This window comes from Bombina bombina, chromosome 2, assembly GCF_027579735.1.
Source record: "Bombina bombina isolate aBomBom1 chromosome 2, aBomBom1.pri, whole genome shotgun sequence".
In the NCBI taxonomy this organism is placed as follows: domain Eukaryota; kingdom Metazoa; phylum Chordata; class Amphibia; order Anura; family Bombinatoridae; genus Bombina; species Bombina bombina.
The window spans coordinates 1,419,634,989-1,419,662,488 of NC_069500.1; the positions used below are offsets into that span (position 1 = coordinate 1,419,634,989).

The 27,500-nt window shown below is 41.2% G+C and overlaps 2 protein-coding genes across 2 annotated transcripts in view; both read right to left on the minus strand.

Annotated features, from left to right (window-relative positions):
- Positions 1–16,919, minus strand: part of LOC128648335 (putative N-acetyltransferase 8B) — a 41,681-nt gene extending 24,762 nt beyond the window's left edge. The window contains exon 1 of the mRNA XM_053700940.1: positions 16,843–16,919. The gene's annotated coding sequence lies outside the window, so the exon portion shown is untranslated. The remainder of the gene's footprint in view (positions 1–16,842) is intronic.
- A 10,401-nt stretch (positions 16,920–27,320) lies between these two features.
- Positions 27,321–27,500, minus strand: part of LOC128648336 (probable N-acetyltransferase camello) — a 6,474-nt gene continuing 6,294 nt past the window's right edge. The window contains exon 2 of the mRNA XM_053700942.1: positions 27,321–27,500. This exon is cut by the window's right edge and continues 973 nt beyond it. The gene's annotated coding sequence lies outside the window, so the exon portion shown is untranslated.

Here is a 27,500-nt window from a genome sequence, read left to right on the forward strand (position 1 = left end):
TGTGTCAAAATGAGTTCAATCTAAAATATGTGGGAGATCTGTATGAGACAGTGGTGAACTTCTTGGATCTTACTCTAAATGGAGATGTTGAAACGGGTGAGGTGATTAGTGACACTTATCGTAAATTGACACCTGGGAATACAATTCTACATGCTGGATCATGTCACCCACCGCATTTGGTACGATCTATTCCCAGGGGTCAACTTATGAGACTTCGAAGAAACACTAATTCAGATAGTCTTTTTGATGCACAAGCTAAGACCCTTATTAAGCGCCTCAAAACAAGAGGTTATGATGAAAATCTCTTGGACCAGGTTTTTAATGAGGTGAGACAAAAATCCCAGCAGGAATTAATTAGAGGGACCAGGAAACAAAACATCATAAAACAGGATACTGTAGTATTCTCAACTGAATACTCTAAACAATACTATCAGGTATGCTCTATTTTGAGGAGGAATCTTCATTTGTTAGAAAATGATGATGTTTTAAGACCAATCATTGGTTCATGCAAATTTGTGCCGAGAAGGGCACCTACATTGTCATCCAAGTTGTCCCCTAGTTTAATCTGCTCCAATAACTCAGATAGAAGTGATTGGATTAGGAGGAGAGGAACTTATAAATGTGGCCATGGTTCGTGTATAACCTGTGGTTTTGTGCAGGTGGGTGATGGTTTCAGGAGTAGCCAGACAGGAGAAGAGTTTAAACATAAATTCTACGCTAACTGTAGAACTACTTTTGTGGTTTATCTCCTTGAATGTAAGCACTGTAACCTGCAATACACTGGTCAAACGAGTAAGGAACTGAGGTCCAGGGTTAGGGAACATGTTAGGGACACCAAGGAATATGTAAAAGAATCAGCGATAGCTAAGCATTTTAATCTTGGACATATGACTAATAATTTTGACATGAGAGTTCAGGTAATAGATCATGCCATGTTTCCACCTAGGGGCGGTGATAGGAGTAGGCTGTTGCTGAAGCAAGAATTGTATTGGATATACAAATTGAGAACTATAACCCCCCTAGGTCTTACCCGTGAATGGGACATGAGTTATTTTGTAGAATAATGAATTTGATTTAATCAATTTTTCTATTATTATGTTAGTATATTTAGTAGTTTATCTATCCCCTATATGGGCCATTGTATCTGTCCACTATATGGGCTATTGTATCTATCCCCTATATGGGCTTTTGTATCTATCCCCTATATGGGCTATTGTATCTATCCCCTATATGGGCTTTTGTATCTATCCCCTATATGGGCTTTTGCATATGTCCCCTATATGGGCCTTTTGTTTATTTTGTTTATATTGTATATTTTGCATTGGATATTTCACATTTGAGATATATATATATATATATTTTACTAACATTTATTACTTGTGCACCTTGGGAGATATATTTAACACAAATTAGTCCTCCAACAATTTTGTTATATAACAGTTGGTTTAAAATGGGGCATTACTGATCTTATTGAGGATGGGGATGTATTTCCAACCCAGTTTATAGTAACTTAAAGAGTGTTCCAAAATTATAGAATATATCGGCTAGATTTAGAGTTTTGTCGGTAACGACCCGCGTATCTAACGCTGGCTTTTTCCCCCCCGCACCTTTTAAACACCGCTGGTATTTAGAGTTCACAGAAGGGCTGCGTTAGGCTCCAAAAAGGGAGCGTATAGCATAATTTACCGCCAATGCAACTCTCAATACCAGCGGTGCTTACGGACGCGGCCAGCTTCAAAAACGTGCTCGTGCACGATTCCCCCATAGAAAACAATGGGGCATTTTGAGCTGAAAAAAAACCTAACACCTGCAAAAAAGCAGTGTTCAGCTCCTAACGCAGCCCCATTGTTTCCTATGGGGAAACACTTCCTAAGTCTGCACCTAACACCCTAACATGAACCCCAAGTCTAAACACCCCTAACCTTACACTTATTAACCCGTAATCTGCCGCCCCCGCTATCGCTGACCCCTGCATATTACATTATCCCTATGAACCCCTAATCTGCTGCCCCTAACACCGCCGACCCCTATATTATATTTATTAACCCCTAATCTGCCGCCCCCAACGTCGCCGCCAGCTACCTACAATTATTAACCCCTAATCTGCCGACCGGACTTCGCTGCTACTATAATAAAGTTATTAACCCCTAATCCGCCTCACTCCCGCCTCAATAACCCTATAATAAATAGTATTAACCCCTAATCTGCCCTCCCTAACATCGCCGACACCTAACTTCAAGTATTAACCCCTAATATGCCGACCGGACCTCACAGCTACTCTAATAAATTTATTAACCCCTAAAGCTAAGTCTAACCCTAACACCCCCCTAAGTTAAATATAATTTAAATCTAACGAAATAAATTAACTCTTATTAAATAAATTATTCCTATTTAAAGCTAAATACTTACCTGTAAAATAAACCCTAATATAGCTACAATATAAATAATAATTATATTGTAGCTATCTTAGGATTTATTTTATTTTACAGGCAACTTTCAATTTATTTTAACTAGGTACAATAGCTATTAAATAGTTATTAACTATTTAATAGCTACCTAGCTAAAATAAAGAGAAATTTACCTGTAAAATAAAAACTAACCTAAGTTACAATTACACCTAACACTAAACTATACTTTAATAAATTATTCCTATTTAAAACTACTTACCTGTAAAATAAACCCTAAGAAAGCTACAATATAATTAATAATTACATTGTAGCTATTTTAGGATTTATATTTATTTTACAGGTAACTTTGTATTTATTTTAGCTAGTTAGAATAGTTATTAAATAGTTATTAACTATTTAATAACTACCTAGCTAAAAGAAATACAAAATTACCTGTAAAATAAATCCTAACCTAAGTTACAATTAAACCTAACACTACACTATCATTAAATTAATTAAATAAATTAACTACAAATAACTACAATTAAATACAATGACATAAACTAACTAAAGTACAAAAAATAAAAAAGCTAAGTTACAAAAAATAAAAAAAATAAGTTACAAACATTTAAAAAATATTACAACAATTTTAAGATAATTACACCTAATCTAAGCCCCCTAATAAAATAACAAAGCCTCCCAAAATAAAAAAATGCCCTACCCTATTCTAAATTAAAAAAAGTTCAAAGGTCTTTTACCTTAACAGCCCTTAAAAGGACCTTTTGTGGGGCATACCCCAAACAAAACTGCTCTTTTGCCTGTAAAAGAAAAATACAACCCCCCCAACATTAAAACCCACCACCCACATACCCCTAATCTAACCCAAACCCCCCTTAAAAAAACCTAACACTACCCCCCTGAAGATCATCCTACCTTGAGTCGTCTTCACTCAGCCGAGCCACCGATGGAACTGAAGAGGAGATCCGGAGCGGCAGAAGTGATCCTCCAAGGGGCGCTGAAGAAGTCTTCCATCCGATGAAGTGATCCTCCAAGCGGCCCTGAAGAAGTCTTCCATCCGGGCGATGTCATCTTCCAAGCGGGGTCTTCAATCTTCTTTCTTCAGGATCCATCTTGCAGACCTCCGACGTGGAACATCCTGCTGGCCCAACGGACTACCGACGAATGAAGGCTCCTTTAAGGGACGTCATCCAAGATGGCGTCCCTCGAATTCCGATTGGCTGATAGGATTCTATCAGCCAATCGGAATTAAGGTAGGAAAATTCTGATTGGCTGATGGAATCAGCCAATCAGATTCAAGTTCAATCCGATTGGCTGATCCAATCAGGCAATCAGATTGAGCTCGCATTCTATTGGCTATTCCGATCAGCCAATAGAATGCGAGCTCAATCTGAGTGACTGATTGGATCAGCCAATTGGATTGAACTTGAATCTGATTGGCTGATTCAATCAGCCAATCAGAATTTTCCTACCTTAATTCCGATTGGCTGATAGAATCCCATCAGCCAATCAGAATTCGAGGGATGCCATCTTGGATGACGTCCCTTAAAGGAGCCTTCATTCGTCGGTAGTCCGTCGGGCCAGCAGGATGTTCCGCGTCGGAGGTCTGCAAGATGGATCCTGAAGAAAGAAGATTGAAGACCCCGCTTGGAAGATGACATTGCCCGGATGGAAGACTTCTTCAGCGCCGCCTGGAGGATCACTTCATCAGATGGAAGACTTCTTCAGCGTCCCTTGGAGGATCACTTCTGCCGCTCCGGATCTCCTCTTCAGTTCCATCGGTGGCTCGGCTGAGTGAAGACGACTCAAGGTAGGATGATCTTCAGGGGGGTAGTGTTAGTTTTTTTTAAGGGGGGTTTTAATGTTGGGGGGGTTGTATTTTTCTTTTACAGGCAAAAGAGCAGTTTTCTTTGGGGTATGCCCCACAAAAGGCCCTTTTAAGGGCTGGTAAGGTGTAAGAGCTTTGAACTTTTTTAATTTAGAATAGGGTAGGGCATTTTTTTTATTTTGGGGGGCTTTGTTATTTTATTAGGGGGCTTAGAGTAGGTGTAATTAGTTTAAAATTGTTGTTATATTTTTCTAATGTTTGTAAATATTTTTTTATTTTTTGTAACTTAGTTCTTTTTTATTTTTTGTACTTTAGTTAGTTTATTTCATTGTATTTATTTGTAGTATTGTATTTAATTAATTTATTGATAGTGTAGTGTTAGGTTTAATTGTAACTTAGGTTAGGATTTATTTTACAGGTAATTTTGTAATTATTTTAACTAGGTAGCTATTAAATAGTAAATAACTATTTAATAGCTATTGAACCTGGTTAAAATAAATACAAAGTTGCCTGTAAAATAAATATTAATCCTAAAATAGCTACAATATAATTATTATTTATATTGTAGCTATATTAGGGTTTATTTTACAGGTAAGTATTTAGCTTTAAATAGGAATAATTTATTTAATAAAAGTTAATTTATTTTGTTAGATTTAAATTATATTTAACTTAGGGGGGTGTTAGGGTTAGACTTAGCTTTAGGGGTTAATACATTTATTAGAGTAGCGGCGAGGTCCGGTCGGCATATTAGGGGTTAATACTTGAAGTTAAGTGTCGGCGATGTTAGGGAGGGCAGATTAGGGGTTAATACTATTTATTATAGGGTTATTGAGGCGGGAGTGAGGCGGATTAGGGGTAAATAACTTTATTATAGTAGCGGTGAGGTCCGGTCGGCAGATTGGGGGGCAGATTAGGGGTTAATAAATATAATATAGGGGTCGGCGGTGTTAGGGGCAGCAGATTAGGGGTACATAGGGATAACGTAGGTGGCGGCGGTGTGCGGTCGGCAGATTAGGGGTTAAACATTTTTAATAGAGTGGCGGCGATGTGGGGGGACCTCGGTTTAGGGGTACATAGGTAGTTTATGGGTGTTAGTGTACTTTAGAGCACAGTAGTGAAGAGCTTTATGAACCGGCGTTAGCCCAGAAAGCTGTTAACTACTGACTTTTTTCTGCGGCTGGAGTTTTGTCGTTAGATTTCTAATGCTCCCTTCAGCCAAGACTCTAAATACCGGCGTTAGAAAGATCCCATTGAAAAGATAGGATACGCAAATGGAGTAGGGGGATCTGCGGTATGGAAAAGTCGCGGCTGGAAAGTGAGCGTTAGACCCTTACCTGACTGACTCTAAATACCAGCGGTAGCCCAAAACCAGCGTTAGGAGCCTCTAACGCTGATTTTGACGGCTAACGCCAAACTCTAAATCTAGCCGTATGATAATAATGTTTGCTCTGTAACTATGAGTGGGATAATGTAATCCAATCTTGTTCTCATTTAAGTTGTTTGTTTATTTGTTCTTTCTTCCACACGCCATACATAGAGTATGTAATAAGGTAGATTTTGATATATATGTTTTTTTAACACTGTTGCAGTTTTTAATGTGTAATTGTCTTCAGGTGTTCTGTGCCTTTAAATAGGCTATGAACACTGAGCAAACTCACCCTATGATTAAGTGCTCAACTAGTCAGGGAGTTTGTGTGCCCTGTACTGCCTACATTTTATATGATCAAATAAAGCTTTAACGTTTTTAACTTTTTTGGCAGCCCTTGTCTTCACTCCTTACTGAGCAGCTGCCTGCCCTCTCTGTACTGTGTTCATTTGCGGCTGCACCGGCCGTTTTTTTGGCAGCTTGCACCCCTGCAGCCTGTGTACGTTGGTTTGCTCTTTCCTCCCCGGATCAGGCAGTCACTTCCGCGTCTGCAGCGGCTGGAGTCTTGGGAAATTTCAAAGTTATATCTATTGCCACTCCCACTATATCATGTGACAGCCCTCAGCCAATCACAAATGCATATACGTTTAGTCTGTGAATTCTTGCACATGCTCAGTAGGAGCTGGTGACTTAAAAAAGTGTAAATATAAATAGACTGCAAATTGTGTTAATGGAAGTAAATTGGACTCAAACTAATGAGCAGACAGACATGGCAGGAAGTCAGTACCTTCATTCATTAGCACCACAAGTCTCTCACGTGCCAACTGCCCTGAATTGACAGGATAGTGCTCCTTTATATATTCAGCGCTATACGCCGAGCAAGGGGAGGGCAGGAGAAAGAGAAAATGGACCGGAAAAGAATAAAGGTAGGAACAAGTTGCAGAAGATGAGGTTCCCAGACTGTACCTCCTGATATTTAAAGGGACAGGAAACTACATTTTTCATGATTGAGATGAAGCATGCAATTTTAAATAACTTTCCATTATTTTTCTATTATTTAATTAGTTTTGTTTCGCTTTCTATCCTTTGCTGAAACGTATGCCTAGGTAGGCTCAGAAGCTGCTGATTGGTGGCTGTACATATATGCTTCTTGTCACTGGCTTTCAGCTAGTCCCCAGTAGTGCATTGCTGCTCCTTCAAAAAATGGTAGCAATAGAGTGAAGCAAATTAGATAATAGAAGTAAACTTATCTGAATCAGGAAAGAAAAAAAAAAAATTGGGTTTCATATCCATTTAATGAGATGGTCCACTTTTTGCCCCCCTTTAGAATCTCCCCTGATTTGTACTATTATTCCTCTACCCAAACATGATCTTCTCTGCACATTATCATACAGGAACTGAATGGTCTAAAGCAGTGTTTCCCAACCGCGGTCCTCAAGTACCCCGGACAGGCCTGGTTTTCATTATAGCTGAACCAGTGCACAGGTGAAGTAATCAGCTGATCAGTAACTATCCTGCGCTTGCCCATCAGCTGATTATTTCATCTGTGCTCTAGTTCATCTATTATGAAAACCAGGACTGATGGGGGTACTTGAGGACCGCGGTTGGGAAAAACTGGTCTAGAGCATGTGTCAGTAGCCTACAGCCCATGTACCGTCTGTGGTACTGGGGGTGAAGCACTTATAGGTTATATGGCTTTGATACCACATTTCTGCTTTGCTGTCAGGCAGTGGGGCAGACAAGCAGCCCAGGGCATATTATAGTGTGGTACTGAGAGGGTGTAGGATAGGGATGGGCAAATGTTTCGCAAAATTCGAAAAATGAAACAAATTTTAACACATTCGTTCGTTCGAATCGAATTTTGAATGTTTACATAACATTCTAACATTCGATTTTCGAATGTTCCGTTTCGAATTTTACGATTACATTCGAAAATATTCATTTCGAAATAATTCAAATTTATATTTGTAATAGTATTTCTAATGCTTTCTTTAAATGTAATATTCGAATTATACAATATTCTATATAGAAACATTTGAAATTATATATTTGTATCTATTATGTATCAATGTACTAGATTCCCGCCCTACCACATGAACTACTGAACTTCTGAATAGTATTTGTTAAATAGAATGTTAAATTCAAAATTTCGAATGTGGACATTCAATATAATTATAAACATTCAAATTCGAAAGTGACATTCGAAAACTGTAAGTAGCATTCGAATATAGAATTTTTATGAATATTTGTTCTTATTTAACATTCGGATTTATAATTTGAATTTCAGTAATAACATTCGTTCTAACATTCGAATTCGGAAATTTACACATTCGCCCATCCCTACTGTAGGACCAGTGGTCTGATTTCTTATTATTTTCTTTATTAATTACCAAACCTAACTGGTGACAGAGGTCTGAGACATGAGGTCTGATGCCAGATTATAAATAATCAAATCGATTTCAAGATATGAATCTGTCACACCTGGTCACTTTATATTATTGTGCATAAAAAGATGCAACCCCAGGTTAAGATTTATAGGGACACGAAAATCGAAACGAAACATTTTGCGCTAGATTACAAGTGGTTAGCTATTTAGCGTTCCTGCTCGAGGGTAAACTTTGCTAGAACTAATCTTTTTGCACGCATCGGATAGTGCGCATATTACAAGTTGAAAATAAAAAGACACGCATTTACCAAAGGACTTCAAATATTGCAACTGCGTTATCTTATTCTCCCCTTAGACGTCAATGGAGAGTGCAAAAGAAAGAACACCTATCGCGTTTACTTTCAAATTGTAAAATGAGTGCTCTTTCCGTTGTGCGCAAAAACCCGATATCACTAGCATGCAAACGTTAGCATGCCACTTGTAATCAAGCCCCTTATGATTTAGTTAAAGTATGCCATTTACTTTGCTCTCTTTGTATCCTTTGTTAAAGTGACGTGAAACAAAAAAAAAATGTTAGCGATGTTTTTAAGGTGGAAGTGGCAGGCTTTAGCCAAGGACTGAATATGAGGAGTGAAAGAAAGATCTGAGTCAAGTGTGACCCCAAGACATTGGACATGTGAGGTTGGGTTAATGATGGAGTTATCAACAGTTATAGAGACATGGGGGGGGGGGTGGAGATTTTGGAAGAAGGGGGTTAAATAAGGAGCTCAGTTTTGGAGAGATTTAGCTTGAGGTAGTGAGAGGACATCCAACATGAGATATGAGAGAGACAGTTAGTGACACGGGTTAGCAAGGAAGGAGATAGTTCTGGTGCAGAGAGGTAGATTTGGGTATCGTCGGCATACAAATGATAATGAAACCCGTGGGACTTTATTAAGGAACCGAGTGAGTACGTGTAGATTGAGAAGAGAAGGGGACCAAGGACAGAGCCTTGCGGTACCCCAACAGAAAGAGGAAACGGGGCAGAGGATGCCCCAGAGAAGGCTACACTAAAGTTATGGTTAGACAGATAGGAAAAGAACCATGAGAGGGCTGTGTCATAGATGCCGAAGGATTGGAGGGTTTGGAGCAAAAGAGAGTGGTCGAGGGTGGTCGACAATATCAAAAGCTGCAGACAGATCAAGTAGAGAGAAGTGGCCCTTTTAATTTTGCTGTAAGTAGGTCGTTGGTAACCTTAACATTTGCGGTCTCTGTTGAGTGAAGGGTGCAAAATCCAGATTGCAGTGGTTCAAGGAGGGAGTTTAATATAAGGAAATGGGATAGACGTGCATATACTAGCTTTTCAAGAAGCTTTGAGGCAAGACATTGGAAATCTGTTTAAAAATGTATGTTCTATCAACCACAAAAGAAAAATTTGGTGTTTCATGTCCCTTTAAAGAAAACTTTGAAAGAAGCCAGAAAACAAATCTACCTCTCAAATAAAATTTAAAGTGTTAATTTATTGTATTTTTATTATGCAATGCTACTGTATTTAATGATCTTTTACTGGTAGGACAAACTTTCTGAGGATTCAGAGGCCACACATTTGGCCCTTGGGAGGAAACTGAAAGCTAATCAGTGATGTAAAACTGTGTATGCTATAATAATAATATATATATATATATATATATATATATATATATATATATATATATATATATATAATATGACTCTTAAACTTAGTTAAATTACTAACTAGAGCAAGGGATTCTTTATAACCCGGCCGGATGCATCATGTAATGTTGTATGATTTTGTACTATCCTATTTATCTAAACATAGAATCTAACGCCCTGGGTCTGAAACTGGCGTTGGGCTATAGTACTGGTTTTCAAACCTGTTCTCAGGCCTCCCCAACAGGCCAGGTTTTCAGGATTACCTTGCAAGAGAGCAGGTAAAATAACTATGTTTACTAATCAGCTGATTATTTCACCTGTGCTCTAGTTCAGATATCCTCAAAATGTGGCCTGTAAGGGAGGCGTGAGGACAGGTTAGAAAACCAGTGACTATAGTATTCCTGGGGTCAGGGGCATATTATGGCATAGGCCAACAAGGCCGGTGCCTATTGCGGCAGATTTATGGGGGCGGCACTTTTTGAGATCACTAATCACATCTGTGCTCATTATATGGAGCAATATATTTTTTTTGTGCTTGATCTCCTGGGACTCCCGACAGTAGAAGTTTTGCAGAGCGATACGTGCTGCTAATTTTTTGTGTGTGACTGACAGCTCCTCCTTCCTCATGCTGGAATGAGCAGGCAAGCAGCCTTGGAAAAGGAGAGCAGCTCCCATAGAGTGATCAGCTGCTGCTCTCTTTTCTATGTGTGCCCCGCATTAAAGTGAAAGTAAATCCTAGCATTTTACAAATGCTAGGATTTACTATTGAAACAAATAAAGGGCACTTTCATTCATGAAGTATAAGATACTTCATGAAGAAAGCTCCTTTATTTGTTTTAATTGATCGCCATTCTTAGCTGCTACGGCAGCCCACGGCTATAAACATTTTGTGCTAAGAGGTGACGTTTTCACCTCTTAGCCAATAGCAGTGCGGTAAATCCAGCTTGGCGCCCTTGGAAGCCAGATTTACCATATACGGCTATTGGCTAAGAGATGAAAACTTCACCTCAGTATTTCTTTTTTTTTGCCGTTCGCTTCGTTAGCAGCTAAGAGCGGCAATCGGTTGAAACAAATAAAGGAGCTTTCTACATGAAGTATCTTATACTTCATAAATTAAATTCCCCTTTATTTGTTTCAATGGTCAATCCTAGTGTTTGTAAAATGCTAGGATTGACTTTCACTTTAATAAAAGCTAAGAGCTGCCTCCCAGGATTGAAATACACAGTAAGGATAAAAGGGGGTTGTTGGGAGGAAAGGCAGGAAGACAGCATGTCCGTTCCTCTGGAGGTGAGAAACAGGCAGCTGGAAATGCCTGAAGGTAAAACAAATCCAGAATAAAGCAGATATTTATGTTTGCCAAACTGCTTTATCAAGTGGCTGTTTACATACAGCATAAATGTGTTTTATAGCAAAACCTTTTTGGGACTTGGTTTTATTACATATTTGCCTGCAGTGGCTTCTAAGTGCAGCACTTCACTGTTTTTGTTTTCTGTCTAAAAAAACTTTGAAAGAGCCAGTCTCCAGCAAACATTTTATTCAATTACAAAAGCAATACCTCACATTTACTTTGGAATCTGTCTGTAAATGTGCAGACAACACCTTGTGTAGTTACGTGTGAATGATTGACCCCTCTGCAGCAGCTCCCTGCTTCAAAGCTTATTGAGAAAGTAAAAAAATACAACTATCTGAAAAGAAGCAATCAGTAGATAAAGTCTGCAACTTGAGTTGCCAACATAGATTGCTTCTTATAGATATCTAGGGCATGCTCTCTAGGTATTTAGTATTCTTCTGCCCTGCTGCAGGGGTAAAAAAATCGACAGATCAAACAATGTATGCAAAGGACAGTTTCAGTGCGCAGTGGGAAGGTATTGCATGTTTCCAAGTTGAGGTGAATATCAGAACTGCTTAAAACTAAAAAATAGTGCCTACTAAGAAATTAAAGTGTTATATATTAAAGTGAATGTCAATTATGATGCTAAAGTGCCCGGTTTTTAAAAATTTGATTAAAAACAGGGGCACTTTAATTCATCAAAATTTACATTTCACTCGTGTTGTGAAAAAAAACTTACCTTTTAAACTTGACAGCCGTTCCAGCTTCCTCCGCCCGTCGCAAAGCCTCTTCCTGGGTCTAAAATGAAGAATCCAGCTTCCTCCAATCACGGCGTTGAATCAGACACCGATTCCCCCCAGGTGGGGGGGGGGGAAGCCGTGATTGGAGGATGACCTATCCATCATTTCTGACATTAGAAATGGCTTGCAACGACCGGAGGAAGCTGGAGCTGCTGTCAAGATTAAAAAGGTATTTTTTCACAGCACAAGTGAAATGTAAATTTTGATGAATTAAAGTGCCCCTGTTTTTAATCAAATTTTTAAAAACAGGGCACTTTAGCATCAAAATTGACATTCACTTTAAATGATTCCCGTTTCAAAAATCATTATAATTTTTGTATATTGTATGCATGCAGTGTGTGCGTATATATGCCTCTGTGCGTGTGTATGTGCGCCTTTGAGTATGTGTGTGTTTGTGTCTCTGTGCGTGTGTATGTGCCTGTGTGTGTGTGTTTGTGCCTCTGTGCGTGTGTATGTGCCTCTGTGCATGTGTATGTGTGCCTTTGTGTATGTGTGTGTTTGTATCTCTGTGCGTGTGTATGTGCCTGTGTGCGTGTGTTTGTGCCTCTGTGCGTGTGTATGTGCCTCTGTGCGTGTGTATGTGCCTCTGTGCGTGTGTATGTGCCTCTGTGCGTGTGTATGTGCCTCTGTGCGTGTGTATGTGCCTCTGTGCGTGTGTATGTGCCTCTGTGCGTGTGTATGTGCCTCTGTGCGTGTGTATGTGCCTCTGTGCGTGTGTATGTGCCTCTGTGCGTGTGTATGTGCCTCTGTGCGTGTGTTTGTGCCTCTGTGCGTGTGTATGTGCCTCTGTGCGTGTGTATGTGCCTCTGTGCGTGTGTATGTGCCTCTGTGCGTGTGTATGTGCCTCTGTGCGTGTGTATGTGCCTCTGTGCGTGTGTATGTGCCTCTGTGCGTGTGTATGTGCCTCTGTGCGTGTGTATGTGCCTCTGTGCGTGTGTATGTGCCTCTGTGCGTGTGTATGTGCCTCTGTGCGTGTGTATGTGCCTCTGTGCGTGTGTATGTGCCTCTGTGCGTGTGTATGTGCCTCTGTGCGTGTGTTTGTGCCTCTGTGCGTGTGTTTGTGCCTCTGTGCGTGTGTATGTGCCTCTGTGCATGTGTATGTGCCTCTGTGCATGTGTATGTGCCTCTGTGCGTGTGTATGTGCCTCTGTGCGTGTGTATGTGCCTCTGTGCGTGTGTTTGTGCCTCTGTCCATGTGTATGTGCCTCTGTGCGTGTGTATGTGCCTCTGTGCGTGTGTATGTGCCTCTGTGCGTGTGTTTGTGCCTCTGTCCATGTGTATGTGCCTCTGTGCGTGTGTATGTGCCTCTGTGCATGTGTATGTGCCTCTGTGCATGTGTATGTGCCTCTGTGCATGTGTATGTGCCTCTGTGCATGTGTATGTGCCTCTGTTCATGTGCCTCTGTGCGTGTGTATGTGCCTCTGTGCGTGTGTATGAGCCTGTGTGTATGTGTCTGTGTGTATGTTCCTCTGTGCATGTGTATGTGCCTCTGTGCATGTGTATGAGCCTGTGTGTATGTGCCTCTGTGCGTGTGTATGTGCCTCTGTGCGTGTGTATGTGCCTCTGTGCGTGTGTATGTGCCTCTGTGCATGTGTATGTGCCTCTGTGCATGTGTATGTGCCTCTGTGCGTGTGTATGTGCCTCTGTGCGTGTGTATGTGCCTCTGTGCGTGTGTATGTGCCTCTGTGCGTGTGTATGTGCCTCTGTGCGTGTGTATGTGCCTCTGTGCATGTGTATGTGCCTCTGTGCGTGTGTTTGTGCCTCTGTCCGTGTGTATGTGCCTCTGTGCATGTGTATGTGCCTCTGTGCATGTGTATGTGCCTCTGTGCGTGTGTATGTGCCTCTGTGCGTGTGTATGTGCCTCTGTGCGTGTGTATGAGCCTGTGTGTGTGTATGAGCCTGTGTGTATGTGTCTGTGTGTATGTTCCTCTGTGCGTGTGTATGTTCCTCTGTGCGTGTGTATGTGCCTCTGTGCGTGTGTATGTGCCTCTGTGCGTGTGTATGTGCCTCTGTGCGTGTGTATGTGCCTCTGTGCGTGTGTATGTGCCTCTGTGCGTGTGTATGTGCCTCTGTGCGTGTGTATGTGCCTCTGTGCGTGTGTATGTGCCTCTGTGCATGTGTATGTGCCTCTGTGCGTGTGTATGTGCCTCTGTGCGTGTGTATATGCCTCTGTGCGTGTGTATATGCCTCTGTGCATGTGTATGTGCCTCTGTGCATGTGTATGTGCCTCTGTGCGTGTGTATGTGCCTCTGTGTGTATGTGCCTCTGTGCATGTGTATGTGCCTCTGTGCGTGTGTATGTGCCTCTGTGTGTGTGTATATGCCTCTATGCATGTGTATGTGCCTCTGTGCATGTGTATGTGCCTCTGTGCGTGTGTATGTGCCTCTGTGCGTGTGTATGTGCCTCTGTGCGTGTGTATGTGCCTCTGTGCGTGTGTATGTGCCTCTGTGCGTGTGTATGTGCCTCTGTGCGTGTGTATGTGCCTCTGTGCGTGTGTATGTGCCTCTGTGCGTGTGTATGTGCCTCTGTGCGTGTGTATGTGCCTCTGTGCATGTGTATGTGCCTCTGTGCATGTGTATGTGCCTCTGTGCATGTGTATGTGCCTCTGTGCATGTGCCTCTGTGCGTGTGTATGTGCCTCTGTGCATGTGTATGAGCCTCTGTGTATGTGTCTGTGTGTATGTTCCTCTGTGCATGTGTATGTGCCTCTGTGCGTGTGTATGTGCCTCTGTGCGTGTGTATGTGCCTCTGTGCGTGTGTATGTGCCTCTGTGCGTGTGTATGTGCCTCTGTGCGTGTGTATGTGCCTCTGTGCGTGTGTATGTGCCTCTGTGCGTGTGTATGTGCCTCTGTGCGTGTGTATATGCCTCTGTGCATGTGTATGTGCCTCTGTGCATGTGTATGTGCCTCTGTGCGTGTGTATGTGCCTCTGTGCGTGTGTATGTGCCTCTGTGCGTGTGTTTGTGCCTCTGTGCGTGTGTTTGTGCCTCTGTGCATGTGTATGTGCCTCTGTGCGTGTGTATGTGCCTCTGTGCATGTGTATGTGCCTCTGTGCATGTGTATGTGCCTCTGTGCGTGTGTTTGTGCCTCTGTCCATGTGTATGTGCCTCTGTGCGTGTGTATGTGCCTGTGTGCGTGTGTATGTGCCTCTGTGTGTATGTGCCTCTGTGCATGTGTATGTGCCTCTGTGCATGTGTATGAGCCTGTGTGTATGTGCCTCTGTGCATGTGTATGTGTATGAGCCTGTGTGTATGTGCCTCTGTGCATGTGTATGTGTATGAGCCTGTGTGTATGTGCCTCTGTGCATGTGTATGAGCCTGTGTGTATGTGCCTCTGTGCATGTGTATGTGTATGAGCCTGTGTGTATGTGTATGAGCCTGTGTGTATGTGCCTCTGTGCGTGTGTATGAGCCTGTGTGTATGTGTATGAGCCTGTGTGTATGTGTATGAGCCTGTGTGTATGTGTATGAGCCTGTGTGTATGTGTATGAGCCTGTGTGTATGTGCCTCTGTGCGTGTGTATGTGCCTGTGTGTATGTGTATGAGCCTGTGTGTATGTGTATGAGCCTGTGTGTATGTGCCTCTGTGCGTGTGTATGAGCCTGTGTGTATGTGTATGAGCTTGTGTGTATGTGTATGAGCCTGTGTGTATGTGTATGAGCCTGTGTGTATGTGCCTCTGTGCGTGTGTATGTGCCTGTGTGTATGTGTATGAGCCTGTGTGCATGTGTCTGTGTGTATGTGCCTCTGTGTATGTGTCTATGTGCCTCTGTGTATGTGTCTGTGTGTATGTATGTGCCTCTGTGTGTATGTATGTGCATGTGTGTATGTACCTCTGTGTGTGTGTCTGTGTGTGTATGTATGTGCCTCTGTGTGTATGTATGTGCATGTGTGTATGTATGTGCATGTGTGTATGTATGTGCATGTGTGTATGTGTCTGTGTGTATGTATGTGCCTCTGTGTGTATGTATGTGCATGTGTGTATGTATGTGCATGTGTGTATGTGTCTGTGTGTATGTATGTGCCTCTGTGTGTATGTATGTGCATGTGTGTATGTGTCTGTGTGTATGTATGTGCATGTGTGTATGTGTCTGTGTGTATGTATGTGCCTCTGTGTGTATGTATGTGCATGTGTGTATGTATGTGCATGTGTGTATGTATGTGCATGTGTGTATGTGTCTGTGTGTATGTATGTGCATGTGTGTATGTGCATGTGTGTATGTATGTGCATGTGTGTATGTGTCTGTGTGTATGTATGTGCATGTGTGTATGTGTCTGTGTGTATGTATGTGCATGTGTGTATGTATGTGCATGTGTGTATGTGCATGTGTGTATGTGTCTGTGTGTATGTATGTGCATGTGTGTATGTATGTGCATGTGTGTATGTGTCTGTGTGTATGTATGTGCATGTGTGTATGTGTCTGTGTGTATGTATGTGCATGTGTGTATGTATGTGCATGTGTGTATGTGCCTCTGTGTGTATGTATGTGCATGTGTGTATGTATGTGCGTATGTGTCTGTGTGTATGTATGTGCATGTGTGTATGTATGTGCATGTGTGTATGTGCCTCTGTGTGTGCCACTGCCTGGGGTCATCACTAAATATGACTATAATATACTGATCCCAATCTGAACATAAACAGTATTAAAGATTTATGTCACTTTAATGGAAGATTCTATTTACAAAACATTTTCTTCAATAATTTTACAAATGTAACAGGTTGCAAAGTTTTACTGAGAAGGCTGAAACATATTCTGATGAGCTGTCATTAGGTATTAAAAATATAATATTTTTTGTAACTTTGTTAAATATCTATTTGGGGTTTTAGAATGATCTGATTTAATAAACTATAGCTATTCTGTAAATAAAGTGAATGTAGTGAATTAAAATAATGTATATTTAAATAATTCAACTATATATATTTTTATTTTTGTTTCATGGTGTACTGATCTATAGCAGATGGGTAGAGCAGACTTACAGTGAGTCAAATAATGTGACTTGGCACCTCTGCCTTGTTAGGAAGTATGTGCCCCTGCCAGAGAACTCAGCCACCTGCACGCTGCAGCATAAAACATTCTTACCTTTGGGGTTCTAGAAAGCAGGATATGAGAGGGCACAGCAGGGCAGGGGAAATGTGAGTGTAATAGAGAGAGGGAGGAGAGGGAGGCGGTGAAAAAGGGAGGGGGAGAAGGAATCAGAAAGTGCAAAGGCTGGCTGCAGAGGTCATGTGACTCAGCACTTACAGGAGAGTTAAAGGGACATTGGAAACTTAAATCCCTTAGAAAAGTAAAAAGAAACAAAATAAATAAATAAAAAATAGCAGATCAATTATTTGTCTAGTAGCCATTAGCTAAGCCTTCCCTGGCATTATTAGCTGCTCAAGTTTTCATGCTTTTTTCATCTAAAACAGAGATTTACAAACCAGCCTTTAAGCCTCCCTAACAGGCCAGATTTTGAGGATATCTGAACTGGAGCACATATGAAAGAATCAGCTGATTAGTAAAGATGGTTATTCGCCTGCTCTCACACAAGGTAATCCTGAAAACCTGGCCTGTTGGGGAGTTCTGAGGACAGGTCTGAAAACACATGATCTAAAATGATTAGTTATCAGGTTAGAGTTTGTGGAACCAGCAAAACAAAACTCTATAGATTTAGGGACACAAACAGGACACATTGAAAGTTCTAACTTCTAGACATATATCTATGTATCTACATTGCTATTATTTTATCATAGAGGGGCACTAAAGTGATGTATTCACTTTCTTGCTTCATTTCGATGTCTTTATAAGGATTGAAAAACAGAGAAGCATCTAAAGTAAACGTGTTCCATTTGTGCACTTTTTAACCCCTTCCCACTGTTATGACGTTCCATGCCATCCTAACCGCGCTGGGCTTTAGCCCTGTTAAGACGGCATGAAACGTCCTAGCTAGGGTTGCCACCTCAGCCATGTTTTCCTGGACACTTATGAGTTACACATACTACAGGGTATTGTGTATCTGGACAGCACTATTCATATTCCTCCCTGCACACCCTGCAGCATGTGTAACTTATAAGTGCTCTATATTTTAAGGGACGGTGGCAACCCTAGTCCTAGCCATTTGGCTGTCCTGATGCCATAACAGCTTCCCATAAGTGATCGCAGGCTGGAGAGCGTGCCTAGCGTCATAGGCACTCCCTCCCTGACCCGATCGCATGAAGGATCGCATGATTTAAATGTTTTACTTATTTGTTTACATTGAAACTTTGTTCCAATGTAACAAATAAGTATTGTCATGAAAGGGTTAACCCTTTCCTGCCCGGGTTAAAGTGTCTACATTGTATACAACTGTTCCGATGTAAACAATTTGAAATCTCGTGAACGTGCACGTGATCATGAGATTTCAATGATGGGATCGCGTCAGGGGGGGGGCGTTTCTATGATGCTAGGCACGCCCCCCAGACCGCGATCCCATCAGGGAAGCGCCAGTGGCTTCAGGAAAGCCAAGCCGTTAGGATGTTGTATTCCGTCCATCGGCGCTAAAGCCCAGAAAAATTCGGACGGAATACAACGCTGTAACGGCGTTAAAGGGACATAAAACCCAAACATTTTCTTTCATGATTCAGATACAACATGTGTTTTTAAACACTTGTTATCCTTTGTTGAAAATCAGAAAGGTAAGTTCCGGAGTGTGCACGTGTCTGCAGCACTATTTGGCAGCAGTTTTGCAACAATCTTATACATTAGCAAGAGCACTAGACGGCAGCACTATTTCTCCAGACATCTGCATGCTACCTATTTAGATGTCTCTTCAACAAATAATAACATAGAACATTTGATAATAGAAGTAAATTGGAACATTTGTTAAAAGTATATTCCCTATCTGAATCATAAAAGAACAATTTTGTGTTTCATGTCCCTTTAAATAATCTTACCCTGCTCTTACAACTTCCAGACTGCACCTAGCTAGTGTTTTTTTCACTGGGCAGTAGGTGCTACAGCCAATCAGAGGCCATAGTGCCTCATTTTTATCAGTGGACGTTTCTATTTATCTACATGCTTTAAAGCATATAATCACTGCTGGGGTTGTGCTTTAGACACCCTGGAGACATCACTAAATATGATTATAATCTACTGATCCAGAGCTGAACATAACCAACATTAAAGCTCTATGTCCCTTTAATATTTGTGGGACAAGTGTTTGTTGCTTTGGGGGACAGATACACTGAGCATGCTCTTTCAAGGAATTGAATGTGAATGAGCCACCATTAACAATAATGGCTTTGGCAATACAACTTCTGATCAGGGCCTATGCTACAATAGAGGCAGACAAAGCGACTGCCTAAGGGTGCTCCTGCACGGGGAGGGGGGTGCATCATTTTTTGGCTTGAGTAGAGGTCATATGTGTTGGCATAATGGCTGAGAGCAGCCTGTCCTGCTGTTTAGTGTATGAACCCTCACCATCAGTATAGGCGCCCATCATCAGTTACACTGGGCAGCCTGTCCTGCTGTTTAGTGTATGAACCCTCACCATCAGTATAGGCGTCCATCATCAGCTTACACTGGGCAGCCTGTCCTGCTGTTTAGTGTATGAACCCTCAACATCATTATACGGCACAGCATGAATGTTACCAGTCTATTGCACTGGTTTTAAAACCTGTCCTCAGGCCTCCCCAACAGACAAGGTTTTCAGGATTACATTGGATGAGAGCAGTAAAATAACCATGATTACTAATCAGCTGATTGTTTCACCTGTGCTCCAGTTCAGATATCCTCAAAATGTGACCTGTTAGGTAGGCGTGAGGACAAGTTTGTAAACCAGTGGTCTATTGGTGCTCTACATGAATTATACAGTGCAGGATGTTTATAAGTGTGCAGATGCCTTACATTATCATATAGTGCAGTGTTCTGTTTACGTGTGCGTAAGTGTTCAGTGTCAGGAGCAAGGGGCAACACTGAACAACAGAGCTCTTATGCAGTCTTACATTTTGTCAAGGGGTGATTGCAGGTGGACAGGTTCCCTGCTTGATAAATTCTCCTGTTAGACATGTTAGTATCAATCTAGGTACAATGGTGAAAAAGAAGAGATCATCCTGCCTCAGTTTTTTGTAAAAATGTGTTTTTGTAGGATACAGTCTAGAAGCTGCAAGGACAGAGATTCACTCAAGATGTACAATTTGAATACTTCCCTGTACTGTAGTCTTCACTGAGTCACAAAATCATTCTCACTACAGCAAAATCATATTCATATCTACTCTCACACTCCCTCTTGTTGCCTCTTGCTTCAGGTTATGTCTCAGATAATCCTCTTAAATTCTCATGTCTCAAACACTGTGCACTGCGGAACTCTCAGTCTGCAACAAGCTCACTTCTATCCATGACCTGCTCATCTCCTACTCCCCTAGTGTTAGTAGCTCACTACTCCACATTCTCTTTCTTTTAAATGCATAATGCCCTTATTTTTACCTCTTTCACTACATGTTGCTGTGATATATCACGCCCCCCCCCAGGTCACCCACACAATTCCTTGATCACGTCACCATATGACTACCTTGCTTTATAACAACTCTACCATAGTTCTTGGTGAACTCAATATCCCTATTTATAGTTTAACAACCCCTGGAGTGTTGAAGCTTCTCAAAATTACCTTCTCCTTTGGCATCTCACAATGGACTGAGTCTATCACTCAGCATGTTGGGCATTAAAATGATCTGATCTTCAGCTGCTTTCCTGCATTTAGAAATCCATCTCGCTATAACTCTTGCCCTTGACAAAACTGCCCCTCCTATTATGACTTTCACCATCCCTAACCATTGAATACTAACCAGACACTCTACTTGCAAAATATCCCTAGACCTAAGTGCTGAGCACCTAAACTAACTTTATGCACCACTAGTTTATGGTACACTCTAAGCAAAACTACTTCTTAACACTTATATAACCTGTCCCTAATTCTATCTTTTCACCACTTTTAAGCCCACCTGCACCCACACTCCCTTCCCATTACCATCTCTCTCTCCGCATAAGACTGTGCCATGCAATACTGACTTCATAAAACACAAAATAACCTACTACCATGACTAGAGTATCACACATCCTACTCACAAATCACCACAACCAAGATCAGCCTACCCAGAGGTTGAGCAATCTGTCCATGTATCATCACATCTTACTACCTGTCCCCTTGATCCAATTCCCTCACAACTGCTGCCCTCCCAGTCCCTATCTTCATCATACCTCAAACATGTACGGCTAGATTACGAGTCTTGCGTTAGCCTTAAAAAGCAGCGTTAAGGGGTCCTAACGCTGCTTTTTAACGCCCGCTAGTGTATTACGAGTCAGGCAGGAAAGGGTCTACCGCTCACTTTTTTTCTGCGATTTTAGCTTACCGCAAATCCCCTTACGTCAATTGCGTATCCTATCTTTTTAATGGGATTTGCCTAACGCCGGTATACGATCGCCTGAAAAAGTGAGCGGTAGACTCCTACAGCATTTAAAAAAGTCAGTAGTTAAGAGTTTTATGGGCTAACGCCGGAACATAAAGCTCTTAACTAAAGTGCTAAAAAGTGCACTAACACCGATAAACTACAAATTAACCCCTAAACCGAGCCCCCCCATCGCAAACACTTAACTAAAATGTTTAACCCCTAATATACTATACTATAATGTAGGTGTCAGCGATGTTGGGGGCAGTAGATATAATGTAGGTGGCGGCGGTGTCCTGAGCGGCAGATTAGGGGTTAATAATATAAAGCAGGTGTCGGCGATGTCGGGGGCGGCAGATTAGGGGTTAATAATATAATGCAGGTGTGGGCGATGTCGGTGACAGCAGATTAGGGGTTAATAAGTGTAATATTAGGGGTGTTTAGACTTCATGTTAGGGTGTTAGGTGTAGACATAAATTTTATTTCCCCATAGGAATCAATGGGGCTGCGTTAGGAGCTGAACGCTGCTTTTTTGCAGGTGTTAGGTTTTTTCAGCCCGCTCAGCCCCATTGTTTCCTATGGGGAAATCGTGCATGAACACGTTTAGCCAGCTTACCGCTACCATAAGCAGCGCTGGTATTGAGGTGAGATGTGGAGCTAAATTTTGCTCAACGCTCACTTTTCTGAGGCTAACGGCGGATTGCAGAAAACTTGTAATACCAGCGTTGGCTTAAGTGAGCGGTAAGGAAAAAAGGAGCGTTAGCACCGCACAGCCTTACCGACAAAAACTCGTAATCTGGCCGGTAGAAATTACACATCCCTCAATTTATCCAGCTATTCCCTCTGACCACCACTCAATCTCTTATCTCCCTCTTCCTATTAAACTTCTTGAAAGGCTTGTACACAAATGCTTATCACATTTAATTTCTTCTTGACTCTTTACAATCCAGCTTTCATCTCCAACATTCTTTTGAGACTGCTAAGGTGATAAATGACCTACTGACAAGTCTACAGGTCGCATGTCCTAATTTTTCTTGATTTTTGAGCAGCCTCTGATACTGTTAACCACTCTCTATTGTTACTCCAATCCACTGCCATTTATGAGACAGCCCTCTTTACGAATCTCTTCCTACATCTTATAATATAGCTTCATTGTATTTTTCTCCAGCTTACTATACTTTACTGTGATGCCACAAGACTAATTTCTAGGTTCCCTTTAAAGGGATAGGAAAGCCACAATTAAACTTGCATGATTCAGATAGAGCGTGTCATTTTAAGACACTTTTAAATTCACTTCTATTTTCAAATGCGCTTTGTTCTCTTGTTATCTCTTGTTGAAACAGAATATGCACATATCCTACACTAGTAGGAGCTAGCTGCTGATTGGTGACTGTACACATTTGTCTTTTATGATTGGCTGGCTAAATGTGTTCAGCTAGCTGCTGATTGGTGACTGTACACATTTGTCTTGTGCGATTGGCTGGCTAAATGTGTTCAGCTAGCTGCTGATTGGTGACTGTACACATTTGTCTTGTGCGATTGGCTGGCTAAATGTGTTCAGCTAGCTGCTGATTGGTGACTGTACACATTTGTCTTGTGCGATTGGCTGGCTAAATGTGTTCAGCTAGCTGCTGATTGGTGACTGTACACATTTGTCTTTTATGATTGGCTGGCTAAATGTGTTCAGCTAGCTGCTGATTGGTGACTGTACACATTTGTCTTGTGTGATTGGCTGGCTAAATGTGTTCAGCTAGCTGCTGATTGGTGACTGTACACATTTGTCTTGTGCGATTGGCTGGCTAAATGTGTTCAGCTAGCTGCTGATTGGTGACTGTACACATTTGTCTTGTGCGATTGGCTGGCTAAATGTGTTCAGCTAGCTGCTGATTGGTGACTGTACACATTTGTCTTGTGTGATTGGCTGGCTAAATGTGTTCAGCTAGCTGCCAGCAGTTTAAAGAAAATGATAATAGAAGTAAAATGGAAAGTTGTTTAAAATTGTATCTTCTTTCCAAATCATGAACATTTTTGGGTTTCCTTTCCCTTTAAATTTTCAGTTCACAGCACTGCTCTAAGTTCCTTCATCAACTCCTATGGGTTTTAATATCACACGTTTGCCTCTCGGCAGCAGAAATATCATCACCCTCACAAGTCCGTCTGCCCTGTAGATTATCTCATGCTAAGTACATTCATGAAGAAGCCCTCTACCCCCTATGGTTCCTGTACCTGTCTGATGGTTGGAATCGTTATAGCTCTGTGTAATATGGTGGAGGTCTATATTTAATAATAACACACATAGGGAGGGCACAAGATTGTGTGGCCACGTGCAATTACTTATCTTAAGAATATTTATTATTTAGCGTTCTGTACTAACATAATATAGAGGTGGGAGTTATAAATATTTAATATTTCTCACTGCAAGTTCCTCATAAAGGGAGATTATACTGAATGTGTTCTCCCCTTTATCGTGCTCACAATAATCCGCTTTACCTGCTGGAGCTTATTAACATGTTTACAAATAGTACATTTCTTTCTTATGTCATTAGAAATAGCTGCTCTTGCTTGTTAATACTGCCACGTATATACTGAAACATAGCTATAAAGAAAAGCTATGCGGACAAGAGAGTAGCAGAAATCAACCTCCCAGAGAGAGCACATCACATTTGAAAGGGTGCTCCGGCAGCTACTTTAATAAACAGCACCGAAGGCACAAAATTATATTAAACTATTATGAACCATCCAAAATAAAGGCATCCACATTGAGTCAGGCAATGATGCACATCAATATAGATCAGCGCATGACAAATATAGAAGCCAGATCACCAATAGCGACTAAATATTGGAGGCCGATGCCTAGCAAACTACCCTAACTGCATATCCGATTAACTCAGCCTTAACCTCACTCACTAATTCCCTGTAGTTTCAGTTCGGACTGGTGGTAATGAGGGTGTGTGTACTATGATTATAGAATACTATTGTTTGCTGCCACACCTACTTCTCTCATTTTAAGCACACACAAGAATAGCAGCATGGGCAAATTAACAATTTGTCGCCAACTAGATGACACTTTGCACCAGCTCCCCTACCTTTATTGTTTGTACTGTTTGTACTGCATTTGTTTCAGTAAGTAGACTAATGAAACAACATATTTATAAAATAACAGGTTTCAGCAGCCAAAAGTTTTAGCTCCTAAATTTGTTTTGGTTCCTAGATTTTGGACAAATATGACAAGCTCTGATATACATATAGATGAAAGAGGTAAACCGTTATTGTAAGAAAGCAATGACAAGCAGCAGGGTCTTCAGTGGTGGGCAGCACATATGCGCGGATAGTGTGTCTACCACCCTCTTGAAGCTTTTCATGGAAAACCTCTGTACTCACTGCTATCACAATTAGTCTCCACAAACTACTCCTGCACATTGCATTATGATATCAGCCTTTGAAAACTATATGGCCAAAAGTATGTGTGCACCCCTACTAATTACGGAGTTCAGGTGTTCCATCCACACCCATTACTAATAAGTGCATAAAACCCAGCATATAGCCATGAAATCTCCAAAGACAAATAGTGACAGTGCAATGGGTTGTACTGAAAGTTCAGTGCTTTTGTCACAAGTCAGTTGATGACATTTCTGCCCCAGTTAACTGTAAAGTACTATTATTGTGAAGAGGAAGTGTCTAGGAGTAACTACAGCCCAGCTACGAAGTGGCAGACCACACAAACTCATATAACAGGGTTGCTGAGTGCTGAAGCTCATAGCGCTAAAAAATGCCTATTTGTTACATCACCCACTACAAATTTCCAAACTGCCTTTGAAAGCAACATCAGCACAAGAACTGTGTGCTGGGACCTTCATGACATGGGTTTCATGGTCGAGCAGCTATACACAAGCCTCACATCAACATGCATATTGCCAAACAGAGTGGTGTAAAGCAGATAGAGTACTCTGGAGCAGTGGATATGTGTTCTCTGGAGTGATGACTCACACATCTGGCAGTCTGATGGAGGAATCTAGGTGTTGTGGATGCAAAGAGAATGGCACCTACCAGAATACACGTAAAGTTTGGTGGAGGTGGGTTAATGGTCTGGGGCTGTTTTTCAGGGTTTGGACAGCACCCTTAATTCCAGTGAAGGGTCATCTAAATGCTACAGGATACATTTTAGACAACTGGGTGTTTCCAACTTTGTGGCAATAGTTTGGGGAAGGTCCTTTCCTGTACCAGCATGACTGTGCCCCTGTGATCAAAGCAAAGTCCATGAAGATATAGTTTGACAAGTTTGTTGTGGAGGAAAACAAGTGGCCTGCACACAGCCCTGACCTCAAACATTGAACACCATTGGGATGCATTGGAAGGCTGATAGCAAGTCAGATCATCTAATCCAACATCAGTGCGCATTTTCTACAGACACTGTCCAAAATTTTGCGGAAAGTATTACCAGAAGAGTGACGGCTGTTATAGCTGGAAAGGGGGGCCGCATCTCCATATTAATGCCCATGGTTTTAGAATAGGATGTCCAAAAAGCTCATATAGGTTTGATGCTCTGGTGTCTGCATAATTCTGGCCATACAGTGTAATTTCAGTATTCATTATATGCCCCTACAATGATCTCAATGAGTTACTATTTAATTAACATGGATATCTACTAGTGCCTTGGACATTTTTGTGATTTTGAACATCATAAGCTGGCAACTTCCAGTAAAAACCAATAATTTCTTCTACTAATAACTATTCATATTTATTTCAGACTACACATCCAACTAACGTTATCATCCACTTACCCATCTCACTCGTCATTTGTTTTAAATGTCCTGTCCCATTACCATGCCCTTGACAACAGTGTCATTACGCTTTATCTAGTGATGTTAAAGGGACAGTCTACACCAGCATTTAAAAGATAGATAATCCCTTCATTACACATTCCCCAGTTTTGCTTAACCTAAGCCTCTGCAGACTGCCCCCTTAGCTCAGTGTATTTTAGCCAATCACTACTGACCCATAAATAACTCCACGGGAGTGAGCACAGTGTTATCCATACTGCAGACATGAACTAGCGATGTCTAGCTGTAAACAAACTTTAAAAATGCAGATGAGATAAGAGGCAGCCCTTTAGGGGCATAGAAATTAGCAGTTGGGCCATTCCCACCTATTTACTGGTCTATACTCTAATTCATACCCTTCTTTCTGATTGGGAAGAATGCACTACCACGGGTCTTAAAGTTAGATTTTATATAATTCCAAAAATATTTGTAACTTGTACAAACATCACTCTGAATGTTTATATTAATTTGTATGAACCAGGTAATAAATACAATACTTTTCTTTTTTTCGAAAAACTCAATTTAATAGAATTCTCACATTTATCTAGTGTTATAAAAAGGTAATATGAGTACATGAGGCATTATACAAACAGGTAGTACATAGAATGATACAGGGGTGTGGGACCTTTACATGTGAGTTTATAATATAAGGAAGTGAGAGGTGAATGGTACTTACAAAGGGAAATGGTTGAATGAGAGCGGCCTGCTCATACGGCTGTATCCACGGTGTGAAATCGGACCATAAACCAGAATGAAGTGAAATAAATGCACTGAATGACAGGAAAATGTATGTATGGATTTTATAATTCGCTGGTTTTAAAGTGCTCAGAAAGTTAATGGACAGTGACACTAGGAAAGGTAATTGATGGCTTTAAAGGTCAGTTGGGATAATATTTTGCAGAAAGTGTAGTCGGTGCAGTGACGGTAGATGCTGAGCTGTAAGTGAAGGGCACAAGTTAGGGTAAGGCACTCAGAATGAAAGCCAGTGAGTGTTACTATAGTGAACAAGAAACACAATGTATAGATTAGTTTTGTTTGTGTCTGGAAAGGGAGAATTTATTTTAGAGCTGTTCCACAGTATTATAGGCAGCTGGTTATAGATGAGTAATAGAGGATATCTAAGTACAGATCTTGCTAACATCGGCTTACAAAAGCAGTCAATTTTTAATGTCAGCCAGGTAGATGTGTAGATCCCTACAAACAGAATAGCTAGGATCTTTGTACCCTTGACGAGGAATGAAATATATGACACATAACTTCACCAACTGCTGTTTTAGTAGGGTCTTTGGCTCAGTCAATGCAATTATGGAAGGTAATAATGAAGGAAATAGAGGAGAAAGTTTTCTGCCTAGTTTATTTTGATGAACAGCAAACATTAAAGAGATGTACAGGGGTCTACAGATGCGAGAACCAAAAGATTAATTGTGATGGGAGTGATGAGAGAGAAACGAGGTAAAGATGAGGGTTAGCACAATATCTTCAGTCAATGTTATCAACATAACATGGTAAAGAGACA